The sequence below is a fragment of the Salvelinus sp. IW2-2015 genome, linkage group LG1 (assembly GCF_002910315.2).
Source record: "Salvelinus sp. IW2-2015 linkage group LG1, ASM291031v2, whole genome shotgun sequence".
Lineage (NCBI taxonomy): Eukaryota > Metazoa > Chordata > Actinopteri > Salmoniformes > Salmonidae > Salvelinus > Salvelinus sp. IW2-2015.
In genome coordinates this window covers 27,987,939-28,015,514 of record NC_036838.1, presented here as the reverse complement: position 1 = coordinate 28,015,514, position 27,576 = coordinate 27,987,939, and the positions used below count along the sequence as shown (strand labels likewise).

The window sequence follows — 27,576 nt, the reverse complement described above, 5'->3', positions numbered from 1 at the left end:
TCAACATAAACATAGATGGTGTTTAATGGGATATTCTTTGTAATTAACAAAAAAAAAAGGATGTACTGTTCTCGCAGTAACGGCTTAGCTCTTCCATTGACGCAGTGCACGCTGAGTGTACAAAACATTAATGACACCTGCTCTTTCCATGACACAGACTGACCAGGTCAATCCAGGTGAAAGCTATGATCCCTTATTGATGTCACTTGTTAAATCCACTTCAATCAGTGAAGGGGAGGAGACTGGTTAAAGTCCACCACCCAAAGGACATCCAGCTAACTTGACACAACTGTGGGAAGCATCGGTGTCCATTTAGAGTCCATGCCCCAACGAATTGAGCCTGTTCTGAGGGCAAAAAGGGGGGTGCAACTCAATATTAGYAAAGCGTTCTTAGTGTTTTGTAAGCTCAGTGTATAGGGAAGAATCTCACACAATCTAATCTGGGAGAAGGGATTCCAGTCCACAGACTAACTACTTTCCCAGTAAGCGTTGACCAACGATGGTACTGTAGTTCACAGCAGATTCATTATAATGCATGTGCTCCAGTGGGCTGTGTAATGATCCACTCCCTCTTACAATGTCATAACGTCAAACTCCTCCCTCCTCTCGTCAGGCAGTTTGGCACACTTACATGCCAATTAACACACCCTGCAGGCACACATTTTGTGGTTGGATTTCAAGTCTGCATTGGAATGATAAGGAGCATGTCCYTGGCATTGAATTAGAGGGTTTAGGGGGTCTGCCTGTTTTGTAAGTTCTGATCCATCCCATGTGTGACACATGGGCTGTAGCCAGGCCTGTAAGCATGATATGAGATGTCTTTCTTATTGTAAACACAAAAGTAATGGTGACTGTTGTTATTTTCCATAATGCAGTTGGGTTATATGATTGATGATGCATGTGATATGAGCTGAAGTGTGCCAATTTGAGCTTCAGAGCACTAACAAAGGAGATCGACTATGATGAAATATTGTCAGTGGTAGATGAAAGCAGGACTGGCTGCAGAACAGACATTTGTATTTATTGAACATAATCCATTTATTAGAGGCTGTCACAACTTGACAGAAAGTGTATTCGGAAAATGTTAGATATATTATTCAGAATGTATTTGGACAGTGAAGCTAAACATTTTAATTGGTCTCTATACTCCAGCATTTTGGGTTTAAGATCAAATGTTTCATTTGAGGCGACACTACAGAATGTCATCTTTTATTTGATWWAAAAAAAATACATGTCTGTTTTACAGTTTAGAAGTCATGACTTCTTCAAACGTGAAATACTTAAGTATTTGGACAAATTCCCTTATAGCGTATTGAAGTAGTAAAACGTTTAGTATTTGGTCCCATGTTCCTAGCACACATTGACTACATAAAGCTTGTGKCTTTACAAACATTTTGGATGCATTCACAGCTTGTTTTGGTTGTGTTTCAGATTRTGTTTTGCCCAAWAGGAAGTGAATGGTGAACAARGTAGRGTGGCCTTTTGGAGTCACTTTTATTGTAAGTAAGAATAGAATGTTTTTGAACACGTCTAAATTCATGTGGAAGATACCATTTATTATGCATAATCATGAATTAATTGTGAATGATAAGTGAGAAAGAGGGGAAAATATCATAACAAACCCCCCCCCCCACTCTCCCCTGTTACTGTCAAGATGTGTATGAAGGCGAAGTCAGGTGCAGGAGAGCAGAGTAATATTAAATAAAGCACACTTTATTATAGTTCCGAACCGTGAGCACAACAAAACAAACACGCAAAAAAAAACGGAACAATAAAGTAAAGCGCTAAACAAACATCACTTGACATGAAGACAATTACACACAAAACATGATGGGAAACAGAGGGTTAAATACAAGTAGATTGATTGGGGAAATGAAAACCAGGTGTGTATGAAAACAAGACAAGACAAATGGATATATGAAAAATGGAGCGGCGATGGCTAGAAAGCCGGTGACGTCGATTGCCGAACGCTGCCCGAGCAAGGAGAGGAGCCGACTTCGGCGGAAGTCGTGACAGTTACTGGTATTGGTGAGAGGTTAGCATGTTTTGTTGTAACCTCTGTAACTTTATTCATGATGCATTGTTTTTCTTAATCATGGCATTATCAGCATCTTATCTACTCACTTAGAAAGAAAATTACTCCAGTCATCATTCACCAAAAAACAATAATTGCAAAGTTAAATAAACCATACCCCTGTATTCACAAGGACTTCTATTAACAAGGTGTATGGTTTGTTTAACTTTGCAATCATTGTTGTTTGACTTTTTTTATTTAACCAGGCAAGAACAAATTCTTATTTACAATGAAGGCCTACCCCYGCGACACTMGGCCAATTGTGCGCAGCCTTATGGAACACCCAATCATGGCCGGATGTGATACAACCTGGATTTGAACCAAGGAATGTAGTGATGCCTCGTGCACTGAGATGCAGTGCCTTAGACCGCTGTGCCACTTYGGAGCRCTAGACATTTAGRGCCTTCAGAAATTATTCACACCTGTTGACTTTTTCCACATTTTGTTGCGTTACAGCCTGGCRAACACACAATAACCCATAATGTTAAAGTGAAATTATGTTTTTCTAATGTTCTACAAATTAATTAAAAATGAAAAGCTGAAATGTCTTGAGTCATTAAGTATTCAACCAATTTGTTATGGCAAACCTAAATAAGTTCAGGAGTAAAACTTTGCTTAACAAGTCACATACGTTGAATGGACTCACTCTGTGTGCAATAATAGTGAATACAAAGGTTTATGTTTGGGGCAAATCCAATAGAACACATTACTGAGTACCACTCTTCATATTTTCAACCATACTGGTGGCTGCATCATGTTATGGGTATGCTTACTCCAGGTTAAGTTGATGGTAAGCTAAACCTCCTACAAATTTCTGTACTGAATAAAATATGACCACCTTTTAAAAACCATGTCTATCTTTCTTTCCCAAACACAATTCAACACAATCACAACAGCTTTTTTGCATTTTAATCATATTAACCATCTTTTAGCACAGGCTTYACACATAACAAACACATTGTAAGTGTTAACATAGGCCKGGCCCTGTTCTTACCTCATATCACAGCGATAATGCCTTGCATTACACCTGGGAAGAAAACACTTACATTTGCTCAACTTGCCATTGGCTCAACTTACCCCAAGGRYAACATTTTGACTATATTTAGCCCATAAAGCTACAATGATGCACTTTCATGCTAGGTTTAGGACCTTATATTGAAGCTTATAGAGACCCCAATTGATGTATAGAACAATCTTAACAGTATCTACTTTGGTTTAGATTCAAGCATCATGAAACCTCTAATGCAATACATTTATATGACTTGGTGAAAATCCATTTTTGGACCTAACTTGCTTACCACACTTTCCATGTGGTTTCTTCCTTCACAGACTCCAAGAAATTAAGATTTTTTGGTCAAATTATAAACATTTTGTATGGTTTCCTAGAAACAAGGATGGCTCAATTTACCCCTTTGGCTRAGCTTACCCCACTGTACCCTACTGCCACCTCATGTAAAACATTTKATCTCAAATCCAAAATGCTGGAGTTTAGAGKCACATCTAAAAGTGGTCATATGTTAATAGTTTTTGGGCTGGTTTCACTAACATCGATAGTAAGCAAGGTTATTATAGAAAACAAAAACTGAAACAAAAATTAAAACTACAATTTTAAAATCAATTTAGTAAACTGAAATAAAAACAAAAAAACATTTGGAAAACTAAAACTATACTGAAACTATTACCTTTTGCTGCAAAACAAACTCATATAAAAAAAAAAACAGCATAGATTATGATTAGTTTGAGTTTTTTCTCCTAAACTTCTGGGGATTTAAGATTTTTTTTCTAATGCTGCCAGTAGATGGCGATGTTTCAAAGAGGCCTAGTTTGTGGATCACTATCACTAGCTATCACTAGCTAATAGGGAAGAAATCTGAGGGCGAGCACAGAGCGTGGCTGGGCCAAGCTAGAGCAGCATGTGAAGTTGCTGGAGCCATTCACAATTGACACTGACCACCTTCAAACTGACAGTCGCTGTCTGATGTGGTGCCGTGCCTTCTCAACCTTGAGGCACACTAGACAAAACAGTTGACACAGGTACTCCTGAAGTCACTGTGTGAGCACTTCTCACATGCAGCTTGCCTGAGGGACCCAAGTGTGTRTCTGGTACCTCGCTCAACAGAGATGGAGCCACTGATGAGGGAAGCAGAGTCTTTTGTACTTCAGCAAATCAGAGAGTACAGACGTGGAGCAGCAGGACCACAGGAAGATGCCAGGATGATGAATGCAGCAAGCATCTCGACCACAGTGRTTCAGAAATATAGCTTCCTCACATTGAAGATTGTGTCTGAGGTCACTGTCCAGCCGGAGGGTCAACCTGGCAGAGAGCATTAAGTGCTCCGTGTGAGGTGAGGAAATACCTGGAATAGGTCATGGGTGGCATGTTTACAGAGTCACRTCCAGTTCTGGCAGGCAAGGATGGCTGTTGATCAAATCAAATCAAACTTTATTTGTCACATGCGCCAAATACAACAAGTGTAGACCTTACCGTGAAACGCTTACTTACAAGCCATTAACCATTTGATTTGATCCAAAGATGTGCTGTGTGGCCTTAGATCTGMTTTRTMCCCCTGCATCCCAAGTGTTCTTGGAGAGAATATTCTCCGTCTGTGGACCACTTTCATCAGGCTTGAGAAACCGAAAGACCATCTTTCTTTAACGCCGTCTTCTTTAAGATAAACCAGAACACACACACACACACAAGCTGGCTAGCTGGGAACTGATATATGTTTTTGTTGTTGCAGCTGTTTTTATTAAACCTATTTGAAGGGGTTAGTCAGTGATACATAAGCATAACATGTCAGATGTGCCATGACTTCATTTGTAGTTTTTTCCTCTTTCTTTCTGTCAGATAAAGGTAAAGGTACTTGATTCTTCTTACYTCTACTACTGAAGTTAAAAAAACATTGGATTGGTGTAAACATGGGCAAGAGTTTCCTTCCACCCTATTTCTTGCACCAGTCTAGGTGCTGATTCTTTTCAATCCAAGTCACAATAGGATTGATTTATAATTTAAATCTAACCAAACCTATGTCCTGGCTCATCACRGTATGTATTACAACTTCCCCAGTGGCAGGAAGTGACATCCCAAACAAACAAACTATATGCCTACAACACACAAATGGCTTCTAGCCTCCCACGCATAGGTTACTTTCTGTGCCTAACACTAAACCTGAAACTAAATAATAAAAAAATGAAATAGAAACGTTTTTATCAAACTGAAACTAAATAAAAACTAGTAAATCAACTCTGAAAACGAACTGGGATTGAAACAAAATTACCTTTAAAAGTCAAGTGCAGGATGATGTTGGTGCGGTTTGTTTGAATCCCGGCCTGAGTTTACTTGGGTAATAAATAACATTTAGTCAATGTCTTTCTGGAGACGTGCAGGTAGCTCCTACGGGGTCTTTAATCGATGCTGTGGGGTGCATCAGGGTATTTATCCCTGTCCTGTCTGCCCAGCAAGTACCCATGGAGGCCTAGCGACTGAGAGGTCAGGTAGTCATAGACATAGTGGTCCTCAATGTGAGCTACGCTGGCGYCTGGCACACCACTTTTCTCTAGTGCCTGGTGGAAGATGGCTGGGTCAGGTTTGGCTATCCCGGCCTCCTCTGAGGTGAACAGGAAGCTGAAGTGAAACAGCAGGCCACAGCCTCGTAGAATCCCCTCCAGACGATTGTCGAATTTGGACACCAAACCCTCTTTTAGACCCAGGGACGAGATACTCTCCAGGGTCTTCCCTGAGTCTGGAAATGCCTGAGGACAAAACCATGCCAATCAGGTGTTCAATAGTAAGATATTGAGAATGGTTTAGAATAGAACATGTCTAATGCATGTAGGTATACTTGATCATTTTGCGCAAATGATGTCACAGAATGTTTTTGGAGATGTTACATGAATTATGCAACATACTGTAAAGCTGATAAACTATTTCTGAATGAAAGTACAGTTATTATAATCCTTTCACCTCCCAGTTATCAGGGGCTGCAGAAGCTGTGATACAGGTTGGGTGCCAGTGTGTCCAGTAGGGGTACTCAACACGGGGAAAAGGTGTCCTGGACCACCCTCATCGATAAACGATGCCAAATTAAGCACAAAAATGGTCTGCTAATCAAATGTCCACCCTCTACCTACATGTACATATTACCTCAATTACCTCGTCTAACCTGTGCCCCCGCACATTGACTTGTAACTGTACACCCTGTATATAGCCTCGCTACTGATATTTTGTTGCTCTTTAATTATGTTATTTTTCAATGTTTTATTTATTTTTTACTTCAGTTTATTTTAGTAAATACTTTAACAATTATTTTTCTCTAAACTGCATTGTTGGTTAAGGCCTTGTAAGTAAGCATTTCACTGTAAGGTCTACACCTATTGTATTCGGCACATGTGACAAATTAAAATGCATTTGATTTGTAATGTGCTGTGAAAATCAAGTGTTTTCATTCCCAGTTCTTCACTCTGAATGACCCACACAGAGATAAACTACTGATTAGGAAGTTAGCTGTCAATGATAACAGTAAATAGTCACGCATAGGGGAAGCGGGTTTATTACACATGCGTTTTAAGTTATAATATACTGAACAAAAATATAAACGTAACATGATGTATTTCAAGGCCTACCCTCAAACTCAGTGCCTCTTTGCTTGACATCATGGGAAAATGAAAATAAATCAGCCAAGACCTCAGAAAGAAACTGTAGACCTCCACAAGTCTGGTTCATCCTTGTGAGCAATTTCCAAACACCTGAAGGTACCACGTTCATCTGTACAAACAGTAGTACGCAACTATAAACACCATGGGACCACGCAGCCGTCATACCTCTCAGGAAGGAGACGCGTTTTGTCTCCTAGAGATGAACGTACTTTGGTGAGAAAAGTGCAAATCAATCCCAAAACAACAGCAAAGGACCTTGTGAAGATGCTGGAGGAAACAGGTACAAAAGTATCTATATCCACAGTAAAACGAGTCCTATATCGATGTAACCTGAAAGGCCGCTCAGCAAAGAAGAAGCCCCTACAGTTTGCAACTGCACATGGGGACAAAGATCTGTCACATTCGTCATAATAACTGGACCAAGATGCAGCGTGGTATGTTTCCATCCTTTTATTTGGAAGAGAAACTTAAAGAACAAAAACAATAAAACGAATAAACGAAACGTGAAGCTCAGAGTAGTGCTCGCAGGCAACTWTACCTAGACAAGATCCCACAAAGCACAATGGGGAAATGGCTACCTAAATATAATCCCCAATCAGAGACAACGATAAACAGCTGCCTCTGATTGGGAACCATACTAGGCCAACATAGAAATATAATTCACCTAGATAACCCACCCTTAATCACACCCCGACCTAACCAACATAGAGAATAAAAGCTCTCTATGGTCAGGGCGTGACAAGATCATACTTTTTGGAGAAATGTCCTCTGGTCTGATGAAACCAAAATAGAACCTTTTGGCCATAATGACCATCGTTATATTTGGAGGAAAAAGGGGGAGGCTTGCAAGCCGAAGAACACCATCCCAACTGTGAAGCACGGGGGTAGCAGCATCATGTTGTGGGGGAGCTTTGCTGCAGGAGGGACTGGTGCGCTTCACAAAATAGATGGCATCATGTGGGAGGAAAATTATGTGGATATATTGAAGCAGCAAGTTACAGCTTGGTCGCCAATGGGTCTTCCAAATGGACAATGACCCCAAGCATACTTCCAAAGTTGTGGCAAAATGGCTTAAGGACAACAAAGTCAAGGTATTGGAGTGGCCATCACAAAGCCCTGACCTGAAAAAGCGTGTGTGAGCAAGGAGGCCTACTAACCTGACTCAGTTACACCAGCTCTGTCAGGAGGAATGGGCCAAAATTCACCCAACTTATTGTGGGAAGCTTGTTGTAGGCAACCCAAAACGTTTGACCCAATTCAAACAATTTAAAGGCAATGCTATCAAATACTAATTGAGTGTATGTAAACTTCTGACCCACTGGGAATGTGATGAAAGAAATAAAAGCTGAAATAAATCATTCCCTCTACTATTATTCTGACATTTCACATTCTTAAAATAAAGTGGTGATCCTAACTGACCTAAGACAGGGAATTTTTACGAGGATTAAATGTTAGGAATTGTGAAAAACTGAGTTTAAATGTATTTGGCTAAGGTGTAGGAAAACTTCCGACTTCAACTGTACTCCTCAGCAAGCCCCACCCCAGGTCAGACGATCCCACAGGTAAAGAAGCCGGATGTGGAGGTCCTGGGCTGGCGTGGTTACACGTGGTCTGCGGCTGTGAGGCCGGTTGGACGTACTGCCAAATTCTCTAAAATGACATTGGAGGCAGTTTATGGTAGAGAAATTAACATTCAATTCTCTGGCAATAACTCTGGTGGACATTCCTGCAGTCAGCGTGCCAATTACACACTCCCTCAAAACTTGAGACATCTGTGGAATTGTGTTGTGTGACAAAACTGCACATTTTAAAGTGGCCTTATATATTCCCCCAGCACAAGGTGCACCTGTGTAATGATCATACTGTTTGATCAACTTCTTGATATGCCACACCTGTCAGGTGATTATCTTGGCAAAGGAGAAATGCTCACCAACAGGGATGTTAACAAATTTGTGCACACAGGGAGATCCCGGATAGCACGGGCCTTACTGACYGCGGTCATGTGCAGCAACTAAAATATGCGCACGGAATCTCTTGCTAAGGAAGGGTTCCATTTGAGAATGCATTACTATAATGAATGTATTGTTTTTGTGTGTTAATCCTTTGCATAAATGTTTTATAATCCGGAGTTTGGTTGCAAAATTACACAGATTGCTAAAACATGATTTCTGAAATGTGGCTAATCAAATTTGTCTTGTGCTGCCATCTAGTGTTGACTTGGAAGTAGTGTAGATCATTCTGGTATTTCTTGGTTGGTAAAGTGCATTTTGATGTCATATATCATCACAGTTGGAATATTATTTAATTTATAAGATGAATAAACACATTGATACACAAACATAAAGAGGTCACACGTTTTACATTGTCAGAAAAAAAAGCAGAGACATTSCACATGAAAAATAGCTCAGTCTTTTCACATCTGCATTGATTGACTAAAACCAATCTATTTTGCAGCTCGTGTAGCTTTCTTTCAAGGATATCTAATCCCAAGGACATCAAGAGCCAAATGCTTTTGAGGTCAATACCAAGTGTAACCGGTGGGAATCACCAGTGACTGCTGCTTCTTCCTCTATTTCCTGTCTTCGCCTGGCTGTTCCTGTATCCTCCCCTGGCTGTGTGCTCTTGGATTTTCTAGCCTTCCTGGACTGTTGGATGGCCTGTATGACACCAGGGGCAGTCCAGTGTCGGCGGGTKAAAGCGTGCTGTACGGTGAAGGGTCCGTCTCGCGTGCATACTGCCGTGCTGCAGAGCTCCAAGCCCACCTCATGCAAGATTCTGCACAGGTATTGCTGGGTTTCATTCAAACACTGCACCTCTGATTAATGTAATGTGAAAAAATGGAATTAGCAAACTATTACAGAATATCTAATACATATCGAATGCAACATTAAGGTGTCTGTTAAAAAGAGACATGTGCCAAGTCCTATTGCATGTATGAGTGTTGCCCTGTGTCTCTGTAGCCATGTGTGTGAGCAAGTGTCTATCCAGGAGGTTATTGTACAGTACAGGTGAAATACTTACCCAAGGTAAAGTGGGGTGGTTGGAAGTGTAATAAACGCAGGCCTATCATAATAGAGGGAGACTTCCCGTCGGGACGGAGTTTCACCTTCGCAGCCAGCTCATAGGCCTCCTGGTTGTTCATGTCCACCTTAGAGTACCTGCCAGAACAAACACAGTTATCCTACACTGCTCTGCACACTAGGTATAGCAACATTACAAATAAGATGAGCTGGCAATTCAACAATGAGTGGTTTGGAAGGAATCAGTGGCTAACTGCAAGCATTGCAAAGCAATCACTAGCCTGCTATTCAGTGGAGTGGTTGTGTGGTCCCAAGTCTGGGTTTAAGGGTCTCTTTTCCAAGCTTAAAATGATAAACATTCAACATTGGCCATGTCAATCCAGCATGACTTCTGCCACACTCAAAATAACTGGAAACTCGGAACTGGGAAATCTGTCTTCAGTGAGTTCAAGACAACTGGGATCTCGGGGAGAAAAAACGAGCTCTGACTGGGAAAATACGTTTTGAACGGTCATCCAACTCGGAATTGTAAGTCGGGAACTCTGGCCTCTTTCTAGAGCTCCGACCTGACAACACTTCGCATCAGTCGACGTCAACATATTCAACTAATGCGGACGCGTAGACGTGATTTACATATTCCAGAACGATACTGCAGAGTTTCTAAACCCAGAGGTGCAACATCGAAATCTAAAGTCACAACCTAGATTCGAGCCAATGTCTTAAGTAGTTGAACATGTTATTACTACAACCTCGTATAAGTGACAAAGACACACAATTTAATTTTAGTCATAAACAACTTTATATGCAAGGAGTGCCTCAAGATTTGATTTCATGCACATGCGCAGTTCGGCGTGAGATGACGTAAGAACCTATGACGCGTTTTCAGTGGTGTAAAGTACTTCAGTAAAAATACTTGAAAGTGCTACTTAAGTAGTTTTTTGGGGGAATCTGTACTTTACTTTACTATTTATATTTTGACAACTTTTACTTTTACTCCACTACATTCCCAAAGGAAATAAAGTAATTTCGAAATTTTCCGTGACACCCAAAAGTACTTGTTACATTTTGAATGTTTAGCAGGACAGGAAAATGGTCTAATTCACGCACTTAAAGGCAAAATCCCTCATCATCTATACTGCATCTGATCTGGCGGACTGACTAAACACAAAAAGTTGTATTTATTTTTTATGTATACAGTAACTAAGATACTGTTTTAAAGGGCATACAAGTCTGCTCTGACTTTACACGGTTATTGTTCTATTTAGTTATTAATACTTATTTCCAAGTGAAAAAGGTGTTAGGAACATGTATATGTAAAACATTTTTTATTCAATTTTTTTATGATCAGTTTTCATATGCACTTAAAATAGTAGGTACCCTTTTATTTAAATTATTATTTTGTATTTTATTTCTCAGAATAGTTCCTGATTACACTAAAGAGGGTTTTTAGTCTCTCACTACAGAGAACCCTTGGTTTGGTCTTGAACATAATTTTCAGTTGAGTTGAATTTCAAAAGCCGGATAACATCTAGCTCACAGTTTATGGAATAAGCTATTTTCACTTTAAGTTGACTTAAATGGTGCAGATCTCGGTTCCTTATCGCTTACGTTTACTGCTCCTATGTTTTTTCACTCATCCTACTACAGTTTATACTTTTATATAATCTTTGTTGTTTTGTCTTTGTCTATAGTTTCACTTTATGCTAGGAGGTTACAAAACAATGTGAAGCACAAGGGCTTATTTTTATTTGCTAAACAATTTTGAACAGTTTCTTGCTTTTTTCAAGAGTCTCACTCAATTTTGGCTGATGCCAACTCCTGGAGGTCACAGTGGGGKAACGATATTTGGCTTTCCCATGGATCTGAATGCTCCGCTGGTGTCACTACAATGAAAAATACCTTTGGTGGTAATATTCTACACTCGGAATGTGACCCCTTTGGTAACTTTATTTGTCTTGTGATCAGTTACAATGACATTACGCTCACTACTGTAAACTTCTACGGGTACAACACCAAACATGAGAATGATGAGTTGCTTGAATCTATAGAGAAACATATACTTCATTGGTTATCTAAATTTCTGAAATCGTTATTATTGATAGGAGGGGACTTTAACATTACTATAGATAATTCAACTGATAGATGGCCCCCAGGTAGGCCAACCAATAAGAATTTGGGTTTAATACTTTTTATGGAAAAGTTTGATCTTACTGATATATGGAGAGAGAGGTTTCCGGCCAACAGATCATTCACTTGGAGTAACAAAACAGGTTCCAGACAATCCAGAATAGATTTTTGGCTTATATCCAAATGTATTGATAGTGAGTGTGTTACTACAAATATTTGTACTACTCCCCTCACAGACCAAAGGGCCATTTACATTGATATGTACCCCTGATACTAACCCCTGATACTAACCTTGGTAGAGCATCCTACTGGAAGCTAAATAGGTCATTATTAAATAATGATATAGTTGAGTTTGAGGTTAAAGATCTGCTTTCACACTTTTGGGAAAGGGCTTGTGWAGAAAAATCTTATTGCAAGAACTGGGAGCTCTTTAAATTTGAGGTGTACAAATACCTTASAAAATATGGTAGTAATCTTGTTAAGACCAGAAGAGCTGAGGAGGAAAAGGTGATCATTAAGATAACTTCCCTTTCTCAGAGGTCCCCAGCCGGCCTCTCGGGGGAGGAGAAGATGGAACTGATTGAGTTACAAAATAAACTGGATAATATAAATAGATTAAAAGCAGATGGAGCCTTTATTAGATCCAGGAATACATGGATTGAGGAGGGAGAACAGAATTCATCCTATTTCTTTAGACTTGAGAAATTTCACTCTACAAATAACACTATCCATAAGTTAAACATTGATGGTGTTATTACAGATGACCAAAAATGAATCGCTAAATACTGTAGCAATTTTTACAGAAAATTTTATAGCTCTACGTACTGTCAGGAATCCACAGATATGTTTTTTGACTCACTGAATAATGTTCAATCTATCAGTGATATYGAATCTAAACAGTGTGATGAACCCATCAAAGTTGAAGAGATTATAYTCTATCAAACATCTAAAGAACAATAAATCACCAGATGTTGARAGAATTACATCAGAATTTTACAAATTATTTTCTGAACAAGTAGCTCCCTTCCTATTTGAYGTCTTTAGAGAGTATTAAAAACAATGTTCCCCCTCCTACAATGAGTCAGGGTTTAATATCACTGATACCTAAGCCTAAAAAATAAGTGCTGCTCATTGATAACTGGCGTCCAATTTGTCTTCTTAATAATGACTATAAGATATTAGCCTTACTACTTGCAAAAATAATTAAAGAAGTCCTGGATGCAATCATTGATGAAACACAGTCTGGCTTTATGAGGAACAGACATATTTCTAACAATATCCGACTAGTATTAGACATACTTGACTACTCAGACCTAATAACCGAGGATAGCTTCATATTATTTTTAGATTTTTATAAAGCATTTGACACAGTACAGCATCAGTTCCTCTTCCACTCCCTTGAGAGACTTGGCTTTGTTTTTTTTCTTCTGTAAGGCTATTAAGACTCTATACAAATGGTAACAGCTCTATCAAATTGAAATATGGCACCTCACCTAGATTTGAGTTAAAGAGAGGAATTAGGCAAGGTTGTCCTATCTCTCCATACCTGTTTTTATTGATCACCCAACTTCTTACAAATTCTTTAAATAATAGTTCTGCACAAGGTATTTCCATAGCTGGTAAAGAAATTATTGTAAGCCAGCAGGTTGACGATAATACAGTCGTGGCCAAAAGTTATGAGAATGACACAAATATTAATTTCCACAAAGTTTGCTGCTTCAGTGTCTTTAGATATTTTTGTCAGATGTTACTATGGAATATTGAAGTATAATTACAAGCATTTCATAAGTGTCAAAGGCTTTTATTGTCAATTACATGAAGTTGATGCAAAGAGTCAATATTTGCAGTGTTGACCCTTCTTTTTCCAGATCTCTGCAATCCGCCCTGGCATGCTGTCAATTAACTTCTGGGCCACATCCTGACTGATGGCAGCCAATTCTTGCATAATCAATGCTTGGAGTTTGTCAGAATTTGTGTGTTTTTGTTTGTCCACCCGCCTCTTGAGGATTGACCACAAGTTCTCAATGGGATTAAGGTCTGGGGAGTTTCCTGGCCATGGACCCAAAATATCGATGTTTTGTTCCCTGGGCCACTTAGTTATCACTTTTTCCTTATGCTCCATCATGCTGGAAAAGGCATTGTTCGTCACCAAACTGTTCCTGGATGGTTGGGAGAACTTGCTCTCGGAGGATGTGTTGGTACCATTCTTTATTCATGGCTGTGTTCTTAGGCAAAATTGTGAGTGAGCCCACTCCCTTGGCTGAGAAGCAACCCCACACATGAATGGTCTCAGGATACTTTACTGTTGGCATGACACAGGACTAATGGTAGCGCTCACCTTGTCTTCTCCGAACAAGCTTTTTTCCGGATGTTTAAAACAATCGGAAAGGGGATTCATCAGAGAAAATGACTTTATCCCAGTCCTCAGCAGTCCAATCTCTGTACCTTTTGCAGAATATCAGTCTGTCCCGGATGTTTTTCCACTTCTCTAGTGGCTTCTTTGCTGCACTTCTTGACACCAGGCCATCCTCCAAAAGTTTTCGCCTCACTGTGCGTGCAGATGCACTCACACCTGCCTGCTGCCATTCCTGAGTAAGCTCTGTACTGGTGGTGCCCCGATCCCGCAGCTGAATCAACTTTAGGAGACGGTCCTGGCGCTTGCTGGACTTTCTTGGGCCCCTTGAAGCCTTCTTCACAACAATTGAACCGCTCTCCTTGAAGTTCTTGATGATCCGATAAATGGTTGATTTAGGTGCAATCTTACTGGCAGCAATATCCTTGCCTGTGAAGCCCATTTTGTGCAAAGCAATGATGACGGCACGTGTTTCCTTGCAGGTAACCATGATTGCAGAGGAAGAACAATGATTCCAAGCACCACCCTCCTTTTGAAGCTTCCAGTCTGTTATTKGAACTCAATCAGCATGACAGAGTGATCTCCAGCCTTGTCCTCGTCAACACTCACACCTGTGTTAACGAGAGAATCACTGACATGATGTCAGCTGGTCCTTTTGTGGCAGGGCTGAAATGCAGTGGTAAAGTTTTTGGGGAATCAGTTAATTTGCATGGCAAAGAGGGAATTTGCAGTTAATTGCAATTCATCTGATCACTTTTTATAACATTCTGGAGTATATGCAAATTGCCATCATACAAACGGAGGCAGCAGACTGTGAAAATTTATATTTGTGTCATTCTAAAAACTTTTGGCCACGACTGTACTTTTTCTGAAAGATGCTAACCAAATTCCCATGTCGATCAATGTGATACAATCCTTTTCCAAAGCGTCTGGTCTATATCTTAACGTTAATAAATGTGAACTCATGGCTGTCAAAGATTGTGTGACACCTTCATATTATGGTATTCCAGTAAAAGAAGAACCATTAGAAAGGATCAGAAGTCTAGAGGCTTACTCAATTTGAACCCTCTTATTAAAAAAACGCAGAAGAAGCTAAATCAATGGCTACAGAGGGACWTAWCTTTAAAAGGAAGAGTCCTAATAACCAAGGCTGAAGGTATCTCTAGAATAACATATGGCGCTCTATCTTTATATCTTGACAGTAAAATAATCAAGGAGATAGACCAGATGCTTTTCAACTTTCTGTGGAGAAACCGTACCCATTACATTAGGAAAACTGTTGTAATGGTGGGCTGAATTTTCTGGATTTTACTACCTTAAATAATACTTTTAAGATCAATTGGATAAAATAATTCCTAGGAAGACCCACTTCTATGTGGAATTTTATTCCTCATGTCTTCTCTACTTTTGGTGGCCTTAACTTCATGTTGGTTTGCAATTATAATATTGACAAAGTTCCAGTGAAACTTTCTGCTTTTCCTTGGCAGGTTTTCTTGTCATGGTCCTTAATTTATAAGCATAATTTTTCTCCACACAGATATTATATATGGAATAATTGGGATAAATTGTATAAAAATACTTCTTTGTTTTTAGAATATTGGTTCCGAAATTATATCCTATTGGTGAGCCAACTGGTAAATTCTTATCACTTTACAAGGTCCCTGTAACACCTACAGATTTTGCAATTGTTTTAGATGCCATTCCCTCAGGTGTTGCTTTATCAAGACCTGGCCATCAGAGCCTACTTTCCGTTGACCCTGTTGAATCATTAGTAGGAAATATTTGTTTCTATTTTGGTCCATTTAACAACAGAGCGATACGAACCTTGTTTCAGCAGGATGTTGTATCTATACCCCATGTCATGCCTTAATGGAATGGATTTATTGATAATATCTGTTGGAAAAAAGTTTGGATGTTGCCACACACATACATACTTGATAACAAAATTATGGAAGTTTCCTTTAAAATGATTCATAAATATTATCCTGCCAACCACTATATGAAGAAGTTTAAGGAAAACATCAACTCAAATTGCTCCTTTTGTAATGACCACCCAGAAACAGTTTTGCATCTTTTTTGGCATTGTATTCATGTAAGAAAACTGTGGCAAGACATCAGTAGATTTATAATTGAATACATTTATGAAGATCTTACACTATTGTGGAGAGATGTACTGCTTGGATTCTTTACCTACGATAGAAATAAGCTGAAACATTTTTATGTAATTAATTTCATTATTCTTTTTNTTACACTATTGTGGAGAGATGTACTGCTTGGATTCTTTACCTACGATAGAAATAAGCTGAAACATTTTTATGTAATTAATTTCATTATTCTTTTTGCCAAATTTCATATTCACAAATGTAAATTTACAAACAAAAAACACATTTTCTTACCTTACAAAAAGAAATTGAACTGTATTTTATTAAGACAATTAAATACTCTACTAACAAAAAAGCTGTTAGAATTATAAGTGTATGTATGTCCCTTAAGGTCCTTGTGTAATATGATATTGTACACCCTAGCCCAATTGTCCATTGTATATTATTCATATATACTTGTGTTCCCACATGTACTTCCTGTATTGATTTGTTGTTAATAATAAAAAATTATAATATCAAAGGCGCAACATCGCGAGACATCCGGGAACGCTTGCTTAGCAGACAAAGCAGACCATTCTTCCTTAGTTGTTAATTTTCTCGAAATCTAAAGGCACAACCTAGATTCGAGCACAAGTCTTAAGTAGTTGAACATGTTATTACTGCAACCTCGGTAAAGTGACATACTGAAACGACTTTATATTGGAGTGCCTTTGATTTGACGGCATGCACATACGCAGTTTGGCACGTGACGACCGGTAGACCCGAAAATATGTTTATGCGCATGAGCTAAGCTTAGCTAACGTCTCCACGAAATCGCATACAAGCGTGATCGGGGATTTATATTGGAGAAGCAGTTTCTGCCTATCTTCATATTGTAATGTCTTTGACTACTGTCTTTGCTGCCACCTAAATTGTGGGCCAATCCTGAAAATACAGATTTTTGTATATGAAAATGAAAGGTTTTTATGATTACTGTAAAATGTTATTGTACTTTCAATCAATTCTTGCACATTTTCTCAGAAAATMTATATTTTAACAATGTCTGCTCAGGCAAATTTGCGAACTGCTAAACTTGGAACCAATCACAACTTCCGTACATATCCCTCGTGATGAAGGCAGCCAATGGCCTGCTTCGAATATTAAATACGTCCTCTGCTGTCAGTGAGGGGGTTCGATTAATGCCGCCCGGGCGCCAGTGTAGGCGTATTTAGCATCGGCTGAGTTGATTGCATTCGATTTGGAACCGGGCTGCCTCCCGGGCGTGAGCCAGTTGCCCCGTTCAAAGCCCACGGCAAAGTCGGCTCAAAACAAAATTGACGTAGTTAGCACGTGTAGTAATTAGTAGGATTATTGACATGTTTATGTACTAGTCAGGAACTAGGATACTTGGAAATTTCCGACTTTCTGATTAGTTTAATGCGGCATAACTACACCAGTGGAGGCTGCTGAGGGGAGGACAGAACAGAGCAAATGGAATGACATCAAATCATGTTTTTAATGTATTTGATGCCATTCCACTGATTCTGCTCCAGCCATGACCATGACCCYGGCCTCCCCAATTAAGGTGCCACCATCGTCCTGTGAACTACAGTGAACAAAAATATAAATMCAACATGTAAAGTGTTGGTTCCATGTTTCATAGTTGAAATAAAAAATCCCAGAAATGTTCCATACTCACCATACTTATACTTATTTCTTTTAAATGTTGGGCACAAATATGTTTACATCCCTGTTAGTGAGCATTTCTCCTTTGCCAAGATAATCCATCAACCTGCCAGGTGTGGCATATCAAGATGCTGACTAAACAGCATGATCATTACACAGGTGCACCTTATGCTGGGGACAATAACATGTGCAGTTTTCTCACACAACACAATGCCACAGATGTCTCAGATTTTGAGGGAGTGTGAAATTGGCATGCTGACTGCAGGAATGTCCACCAGAGCTGTTGCCAATTTGGCAGTACATCCAACTGGCCTCAAATCAAATCAAAGTTTATTTGTCACGTGCGCCAAATACAACCTTACAGTGAAATGCTTACTTACAGGCTCTGGATGGCCTGGTGTAGAGGTCCTGGATGGCAGGCAGCTTTGCCCCAGTGATGTACTGGGCCGTACGCCCTACCCTCTGAAGTGCCTTGCGGTCGGAGGCCGAGCAATTGCCGTACCAGGCAGTGATGCAACCAGTCAGAATGCTCTCGATGTTGCAGCTGTAGAACCTTTTGAGGACAACAACTCTATCCTCCTGATTCCTGCTTACAAGCAAAAATTAAAGCAGGAAGCCCCAGTGACTCGGTCTATAAAAAAGTGGTCAGATGAAGCAGATGCTAAACTACAGGACTGTCTTGCTATCACAGACTGGAACATGTTCTGGGATTCTTCCGATGACATTGAGGAATACACCACATCAGTCACTGGCTTTATCAATAAGTGCATCGAGGACGTCGTCCCCACAGTGACTGTACGTACATACCCCAACCAGAAGCCATGGATTACAGGCAACATTCGCACTGAGCTAAAGGGTAGAGCTGCCGCTTTCAAGGTGCGGGACTCTAACCCGGAAGCTTACAAGAAATCCTGCTATGCCCTGCGACGAACCATCAAACAGGCAAAGCGTAAATACAGGGCAAAGATCGAATCATACTACACRGGCTCCGGCGCTCGTCGGATGTGGCAGGGCTTGCAAACTATTACAGACTACAAAGGGAAGCACAGCCGTGAGCTGCCCAGTGACACGAGCCTACCAGACGAGCTAAATCACTTCTATGCTCGCTTCGAGGCAAGCAACACTGAGGCATGCATGAGAGCATCAGCTGTTCCGGACGACTGTGTGATCACGCTCTCTGTAGCCGACGTGAATAAGACCTTTAAACAGGTAAACACACAAGGCTGCGGGGCCAGACCGATTACCAGGACGTGTGCTCCGGGCATGTGCTGACCAACTGGCAGGTGTCTTCACTGACATTTTCAACATGTCCCTAATTGAGTCTATAATACCAACATGTTTCAAACAGACCACCATAGTCCCTGTCCCCAAGAACACAAAGGCAACCTGCCTAAATGACTACAGACCCGTAGCACTCACGTTCGTAGCCATGAAGTGCTTTGAAAGGCTGGTAATGGCTCACATCAACACCATTATCCCAGGAACCCTAGACCCACTCCAATTTGCATACCGCCCAAACAGATCCACAGATGATGCAATCTCTATTGCACTCCACACTGCCCTTTCCCACCTGGACAAAAGGAACACCTATGTGAGAATGCTGTTCATTGACTACAGCTCAGCGTTCAACACCATAGTACCCTCAAAGCTCATCACTAAACTAAGGAACCTGGGCCTAAACACCTCCCTCTGCAACTGGATCCTGGACTTCCTGACGGGCCGCCCCCAGGTGGTGAGGGTAGGTAGCAACACATCTGCCACACTGATCCTCAACACTGGAGCTCCCTAGGGGTGCGTGCTCAGTCCCCTCCTGTACTCCCTGTTCACCCARGACTGCATGGCCAGGCACGACTCCAACACCATCATTAAGTTTGCAGACGACACAACAGTGGTAGGCCTGATCATCGACAACGACGAGACAGCCTATAGGGAGGAGGTCAGAGACCTGGCCGGGTGGTGCCAGAATAACCACCTATCCCTCAACGTAACCAATACTAAGGAGATGATTGTGGACTACAGGAAAAGGAGGACTGAGCACGCCCCCATTCTCATCGACGGGGCTGTAGTGGAGCAAGTGTCTGAGCTTCAAGTTCCTTGGTGTCACAACCGCAGACCATGTGTATGGCATTGTGTGGGCGAGCGGGTTTGCTGATATCAACGTTGTGAACAGAGTGCCCCYTGGTGGCGGTGGGGTTATGCTATGGGCAGGCATAAGCTACGGACAACGAACATAATTGCATTTTATCGACGGCAATTTGAATACAGTGACGAGATCCTAAGACCCATTGTGTTTTAAGGCATTTGTGACCAACAGATGCATATCTATATTCCCAGTCATGTGAAATCCATAGGTTAGGGTCTAATTAATTATTTCAATTGACTGATTTCCTCATATGAACTGTAACTCAGTAAAATCTTTGAAATTGTTGCGTTTATATTTTTGTTCACTATACAACCAGTTAGCAAGTCGAAAATYCCAGAGTTTCCTATATTTCCGACAGGAACTTGAAAGCAGCATCTCTGTTTTCTCATGCAAAAGGAATTGCTATTGATAAAKAACGCTTTATCTGCCTTCCCAATGAAAACTAGTTAGAATATTCAAACATTTATTTATGGAAAAAGGATGTGTTTTTCTGGACGATGCACCATACTGCTTTGTTGACAAAATGACCGAGCAGCGCAGATTACTGTTCGATTTGAGAAGGGCGCGCCTCCCTCTCCGATTCGCCCTATCGTAACAGGCCAATGCACGATGCCCAGCGGTTTAGCATAATCTTATTCGCTCAGTGTAARTAATGTTAGTTCCAAAAACTAAAATAAGATAAATATCTCGTTTCGAGTGCACTTGAAATATGTAGCATGCAATATGAATGGTCTTGATCGTATGAAGAGGTAACTCCGTTGACCATTTATCTAATGTATTGAGAGATAGCCAATGTTACTGTTGACTTGCCTAGCCAGCTAGTGTTTATTAGCTTTCAGTGAATTCAATTTCGAGTCATGTTTTGGCACGATTGGCTCATTTCAAGTAACTAGCTGCAGGTTTAAAGAAACATTTAATCATATAATTTTCATAGAAACCCAAATAAAYSCATGCAGATAGTAAGATGTGTGTGTCATAGTTTATGCTACAATGGAGGTTTAAAGGTCCTGAACAGTGAAAATCATGTTTTTCATCAAATTGGATGATATTTGGATGAAACCAGTTCAAAGTAGGGTGACCCAAGTCTGAAAAATGACTGTAGCTGGTACATTGATAAAGCTTGATCATAAAGTTACTGGTCCCCTCCTCCCAGTGTCAAACACTTGGATTCAGGAAGCAGGCATTACCAAGGATTTACTTCCGGTATTATGCAACATCACATAAAGCCAGACATTTTATACACCAATGGTAGCATCTTATCATCTTAACTAAGTTAAATATGTACCACCTTAAAACTGTCATCACATGTGCGCCTATGCCTTGCTTTGGCTTTGTTTACATCTGCTCAAGCAGAATGTATGACCAAACATACTGGTAAACTTACATCCAGTGGTGTAGTGGAGGGTATACGCAGGTATACATCGTATACCCACTTTTTTTTGTGGGCATTGTGTATACTCACTTTTTAATTCCCAGGATGRGTATCAAAGTAGTATAGTGGAGGTACCAAGTATTAATTAATAAGGCTGATGGAACAGATCAGAATGTTTAGCTTAAAATGTTGATAAACTATTATTTCTTCACATTTTAAGCACCTCAATGTGCACACGGCGGTAGGTCTACGCACAAATGTTCCAAAATGCAATTTCCAGGAAAACAATGTTCTAAAATGGGCACCAAACATGCAAGCGGTTTCATGGACAGAGATGGAAATATCAGTTAGAAATGTTGAAGTCATGGGAGATCTAAAGATCCAACAACTGTCACGGGTTGCCAATATGACTCGGATAATGTCTTTGGATGCTATACAATGAAATAAAGTTGATTTGAAAACCAATAGAACATATGAGGAAGTCTATAAAATATAAACGGTTCTATGGTGGGATTTTGGCTATAGGTTACTTTGAAACAAGGTAAGACATGCCTCATAATATGAAGTAAAACGTCCAGGTTTCATGTAATTCAGGAACATGAAAAAATATAGTGATGCTAATGATAGGCCTAACCATTTTCTGGTAGATGGAAAAACTTTTCCCCAAACCTTCTAAATTAAATAACTAGCTACAAGTAGCCTAAMCCTACCTGGCAGAATGATACTGTATTATGATTATTTGCATCAATTCAGTGGCTATTTGTTTTGAAAACTCCATCTCATGTGCACTACAGAAACACCACTACCAAACAACAGTGCTAGGTGCCTGACCAGTTGAATTTAAGGCCAACTAGACAAAAAGTTTTACTTAGTTTTCCCAGACCTCAAAAGTTGTATCCTGATGTGGTTATTAAGGTAATGTTTGTAGACTTAAAACATCACATTTATTTATTTTTTAATTTTTTTAAAGCGTGACTTTGAGAGTGAAAACCTGGAAAAAAATTAAAATCTGAAACCTGTGAATTTATTACAAGATTTACGTTTACATTTAAGTCATTTAGCAGACACTGTTYTGGGCTCCTGAGTGGTGCAGCGGTCTAACGCACTGAATCTCAGTGCTAGAGGCGTCACTACAGACCCTGGTTTGATTCCAGGCTGTATCGCAACCGGCCGTGATTGGGAGTCCCATAGGGCGGCGCACAATTGGTCGAGCGTTGTTAGGGTTTGGCTGTGGTAGGCTGTCATTGTAAATAAGAATTTGTTGTTAACTGACTTGCCTAGTTAAATAAATACAAATATCCAGTGACTTGCAGGTAATACATTCATCTTAACATAGCCAGGTGGGACAACCACATCATAGTAAGTACATTTTTCCTCAATAAAGTAGCAAAGTAAAAACTTACTGTTTTTATTTTACTCTTTGAAGAGGTAGGATTTCACAAGTTTTCTGAAGATGGGCAGGGACTCTGCTGTCCTAGCTTCAGGGGGAAGCTGGTTCCACCATTGTGGTGCCAGGACAGAGAAGAGCTTGGACTGAGCTGAGCGGGAGGGCCAAGAGACCAGAGGTGGCAGAACGGTTTGAGCAGAGTCTGAAGGTAGGGAGGGGCAGTTCCTCTTGCTGCTCCTTGGGGGGGAAACATTAGACAACTTGCACAGTACAGCTTCGGTTGGCCTGACTGTGAAAGACACCAGAAAACACATTGTAGAATGAGATCCCTACATCATCGAATTGATAGCGTCATAATCAGAACAGTAAATAAAAGGAAATTAAATTCACTACCCATTTAACAAACATTTCCCTTTTCAAAAACATTACAGGCTACGTAGACAGGCTCCTTGATCACCTCTTCAACGAGGTCACCCTTGATCCAACGTCGTATGTGGGGAAGCTGTGCGAGCTGACCATCCCAGGACCCCTGTCTGCCCAGTGTGAGAGGACCCCTGTCTGCCCAGTGTGAGAGGCCTGAGTTGTCCATCCCAGGACCCCTGTCTGCTCAGTGTGAGAGGCCTGAGTTGTCCATCCCAGGCCCCCTGTTGCCTCAGTGTGAGAGGCTGAGTTTGTCCATCCAGGACCCCTGTCTGCTCATGTGAGAGGCCTGGTTGTCCATCCAGGACCCCTGTCTGCCGTGTGTGAGAGGCCTGAGTTGTCATCCCGGACCTGTCTGCTCAGTGTGAGAGGCCTGAGTTGTCCATCCCAGGACCCCTGTCTGCTCAGTGTGAGAGGCCTGGCAAGAAGGAGGCCACATCTGGATTTGTTTCCCGCGTCAATCTTGAGGGTGACTGAAACCAAGTGGACGACTGAATCCTGCTTGATTGAAGCGGGGTACATGGGTCCTCCTCCTCTCCTGCTCCCCTCCCCATCAATCTCTGTAGTTGGTTGCATTCCCTAAAGCCTAAGTAATTCACTTTTACGTGATATGACATCACAGTTTGTTACTTTGTATTGTTATTCATCTAGCATTCCGATGGGAGATGAGTGTTACAAATTGTACAAATCAATGGGTCCTGCACACTGTAGGGCGGCCAGGTGCCTATATTATGCTTATGGCTCTAATTCTTAAAAAATCTAATCAAATCACCACAGAAGGTTGGTGGCACCTTAATTGGGGAGGACAGGCTCGTGGTAATTGCTGGAGAGGAATAAGTGGAATAGTATCAAATACATCCAACACATGGTTTCCATGTGTTTGATACCATTCCATTCGTTCCATTTCAGCCATTATTATGAGCTGTCCTCAGCAGCCTCCTGTGTGTCTCACCATTATTTCTCATGAGTGTTCATGTTGATCAATATTTTGGCTTTGCTGGTCTATTGTAAATTATAAAATAAATGTCTAATCAATACATACAGTACAATTCTGAACATATTGTCATTTATAATGCTAATGAAGAGGCACCAAGAAATTGTCCAGACACTTATTGTATGCTGTTTTCATTTACATTCCCTTAAGTAATAATAATACATTTAATTTGTATAGCTTTTCATTACAGAGCTATCTCAAAGCTCTACTGAGGAAAAAATAAAACATATACAATAAAAATAACATAGTATATGTTATGATTTCCTAATTGTTGTGGCTAATGTTAGATAAGTGGCTAGGTGGCTAATGCTAACATTAGCTAGGCTAGGGGTTGGGCTTAGGGATTAAGGTTAGGGTTGAGGATAGGAGTTAGGTTAAAGGGTTAGGTTTAATGGAAGGGTTAGCTAACATGCTAAGTCATCACAAAGTAGCTAAAAAGTAGTAAGTAGTTGCAAATTAGCTATAATGCCAAAATTGTTCATGACAAGATTTGAACACACAACCTTTGGGTTGCTAGACATTCGTGTTATACACCTACCCATCCATCCACCCCAACCAATCATCATACTTTTGTTGCCTTAAGTAACCTTCTGTTTTATGTAACCATACCAAACTTAACATATCATACTAATTTGGATGTCCTGGATTTACGTTTACTATGTCCCGGATTTACTATGTTTACGATGACACCAGGCTGGTCATTCCAAGCCTAAATAGTATGCCTCAAACCATTTTCTCTGCAAAATTCTGTTGGATATAAGAAAAACAGCAGCAAGACACAATTGCAGTTCTATTGTTTTGTAACTATATACAGTTGAAGTTGGAAGTTTACATACACTTATGTTTGAGTTGTTAAAACTCGTTTTTCAACCACTCCACAAATTTCTTATCTGGTAGAGTCTCTCTGCCTGTAATGTGTGATATCTGGTAGAGTCTCTGTCTGTAATTTAACAAACTATAGTTTTGGCAAGTCGGTTAGGACATCTACTTTGAGCATGACACAATACATTTTTCCAACAATTGTTCACAGACAGATTATTTCACTTATAATTCACTGTATCACAATTCAAGTGGGTCAGAAGTTTACATACACTAAGTTGACTGTGCCTTTAAACAGCTTGGAAAATTCCAGAAAATTATGTAATGGATTTAGAAGCTTCTGATAGGCTTATTGACATCATTTGAGTCAATTGGAGGTGTACCTGTGGATGTATTTCAAAGCCTACCTTCAAACTCAGTGCCTCTTTGCTTGACATCATGGGAAAATCAAAAGAAATCAGCCAAGACCTCAGATTTTTTTTTTGACCTCCACAAGTCTGGTTCATCCTTGGGAGCAATTTCCAAACCCCTGAAGGTACCACGTTCATCTGTACAAACAATAGTACGCAAGTATAAACACCATGGGCTGTCTCTTATACACATCTAGATGTGTATAAGAGACAGCAATTACACCAGCTCTGTCAGGAGGAATGGGCCAAAATTCACCCAACTTATTGTGGGAAGCTTGTGGAAGGCTACCCAAAATGTTTGACACAAGTTAAACAATTTAAAGGCAATGCTGCCAAATAGTAATTGAGTGTATGTAAACTTTTGACCCATGGGAATGTGATGAAAGAAGTATAAGCTGAAATAAATCATTCTCTCTACTATTATTCTGACATTTCACATTCTTAAAATAAAGTGGTCATCCTAACTGACCTAAGACAGTGAATTCTTACTAGGATTAAATGTCAGGAATTGTGAAAAACTGAGTTTAAATGTATTTGGCTAAGGTGTATGTAAACTTCCGACTGTACGTTTTACAAATTCTTAACATACTGTACGAATTGCAATTCGTAGCATATCATACGACATGGATGATGGACATCCACAAATGAACACATACCATACGGAATGTAACATATCATACCAATTGGAGTGTCCCGGATTTACATTTACTATGTTACCCCTGAATCCAGGTTGGAATGACATGAGACCCATTGTTTACCTTATGTCAATGACATGTGGCCCATTGGTTACCTTGTTACCTGGCAACGACCACAAGGTCGTTTCAAAGAGCTGTCAGTCAAGGCGAGCTCATGAATATAAGCTCCCCAACCACTCAGCCTGTTCTTTTAGGCTGCCTGATAATTAACGATGAAATGGTAAACATCACCCATAGTATAGCGTACAAATATTATGGGGGATGTTTTGGTCAGTCAAAGGCTATTTTTACTTAGGAAATAGGATGACTGTGCGGGACCTTTAAAAATGACTACTGCGTATGCATATTAGCGAATACATATGGCATAACCTACACATATAGCATACCTCACAATGCAATATTCTCTAAAAACAGTTGTACAATGTGCTCTGCAATAAGATAACCAGAGTTTGATTTCTAAACCAGATACTTTCTCAAAAAGCAGCTGCCCAATACCATGGAGGGCATGCATAATCTTGGATGTGTTGGAATATAAAGTATGGAGAATGATAAAGAGCCTGTAAGATCATAGAAAAAGCAGTTGGGAAATACATGTTTGAGTTTCAAATACTAAATGTTCAGTGAGTGTGAGTATATTTAGGTGGTTTAAATTCTCAACTTTCCTACTAACCTTCTAAAAGTTGATGGTGCCAAAATCTTGCCAATCCATTTATTATTCTATTATGACTGAGTGTGAGACATCCCAGGCGAAAAATGCATATATTTAAATATGCTTAAATCATACTTCATTAATATATTTAAGTAAGTCTGTGATAAATATACTTAAGTAAATTTAAAATGATAAAAATTGTTTAAATACACTTAATGCATTTAATGTCAATTTGATATATATTTTATTAGCATTTAAGTATATTAAATCAATTTAAAATTATATAAATGGGGACACTTTTTTTGTACTTAAGTATATTCTTAGTATATTAGATAAAGAGCTAAATAAATATACTTTGAAAACACCTTAAGTGCAATTTATGTACAGTGGCAAGAAAAAGTATGTGAATCCTTTGGAATTACCTGGATTTCTGCATAAATTAGATATACAATTTGATCTGATATTCATCTTAGTCACAACAATAGACAAACACAGTGTGCTTAAATTAATAACACACAAATTATTGTATTTTTCTTTTCTATATCGAATACATCATTTAAGCATTCACAGTGTAGGTTGTAAAAAATAGTACCCGCAAAACACCAGTCTCACCGTCAACAGTGAAGAGGCGACTCCGGGATGCTGGCCTTCTAGGCAGAGTTGCAAAGAAAAAGCCATATCTCAGACTGG

At 40.0% G+C, this 27,576-nt stretch overlaps 2 long non-coding RNA genes and 1 pseudogene across 2 annotated transcripts; 1 reads left to right on the top strand and 2 right to left on the bottom strand.

Annotated features, from left to right (window-relative positions):
- Positions 1–5,432: 5,432 nt before the first annotated feature.
- Positions 5,433–6,141, bottom strand: LOC111963515 (haloacid dehalogenase-like hydrolase domain-containing protein 3; annotated as a pseudogene).
- Positions 6,142–20,717: 14,576 nt separating this feature from the next.
- LOC139027750 (uncharacterized) lies at positions 20,718–23,574 on the top strand. The gene is made up of 3 exons (XR_011479873.1): positions 20,718–20,889; positions 22,939–23,107; positions 23,331–23,574. It is a non-coding gene; the product is annotated as an uncharacterized lncRNA (long non-coding RNA).
- A 394-nt stretch (positions 23,575–23,968) lies between these two features.
- Positions 23,969–24,316, bottom strand: LOC139027751 (uncharacterized). Its single transcript, XR_011479874.1, has 2 exons — positions 24,272–24,316; positions 23,969–24,078 (listed from the first exon to the last, which is right to left on the bottom strand). It is a non-coding gene; the product is annotated as an uncharacterized lncRNA (long non-coding RNA).
- Positions 24,317–27,576: the final 3,260 nt, after the last annotated feature.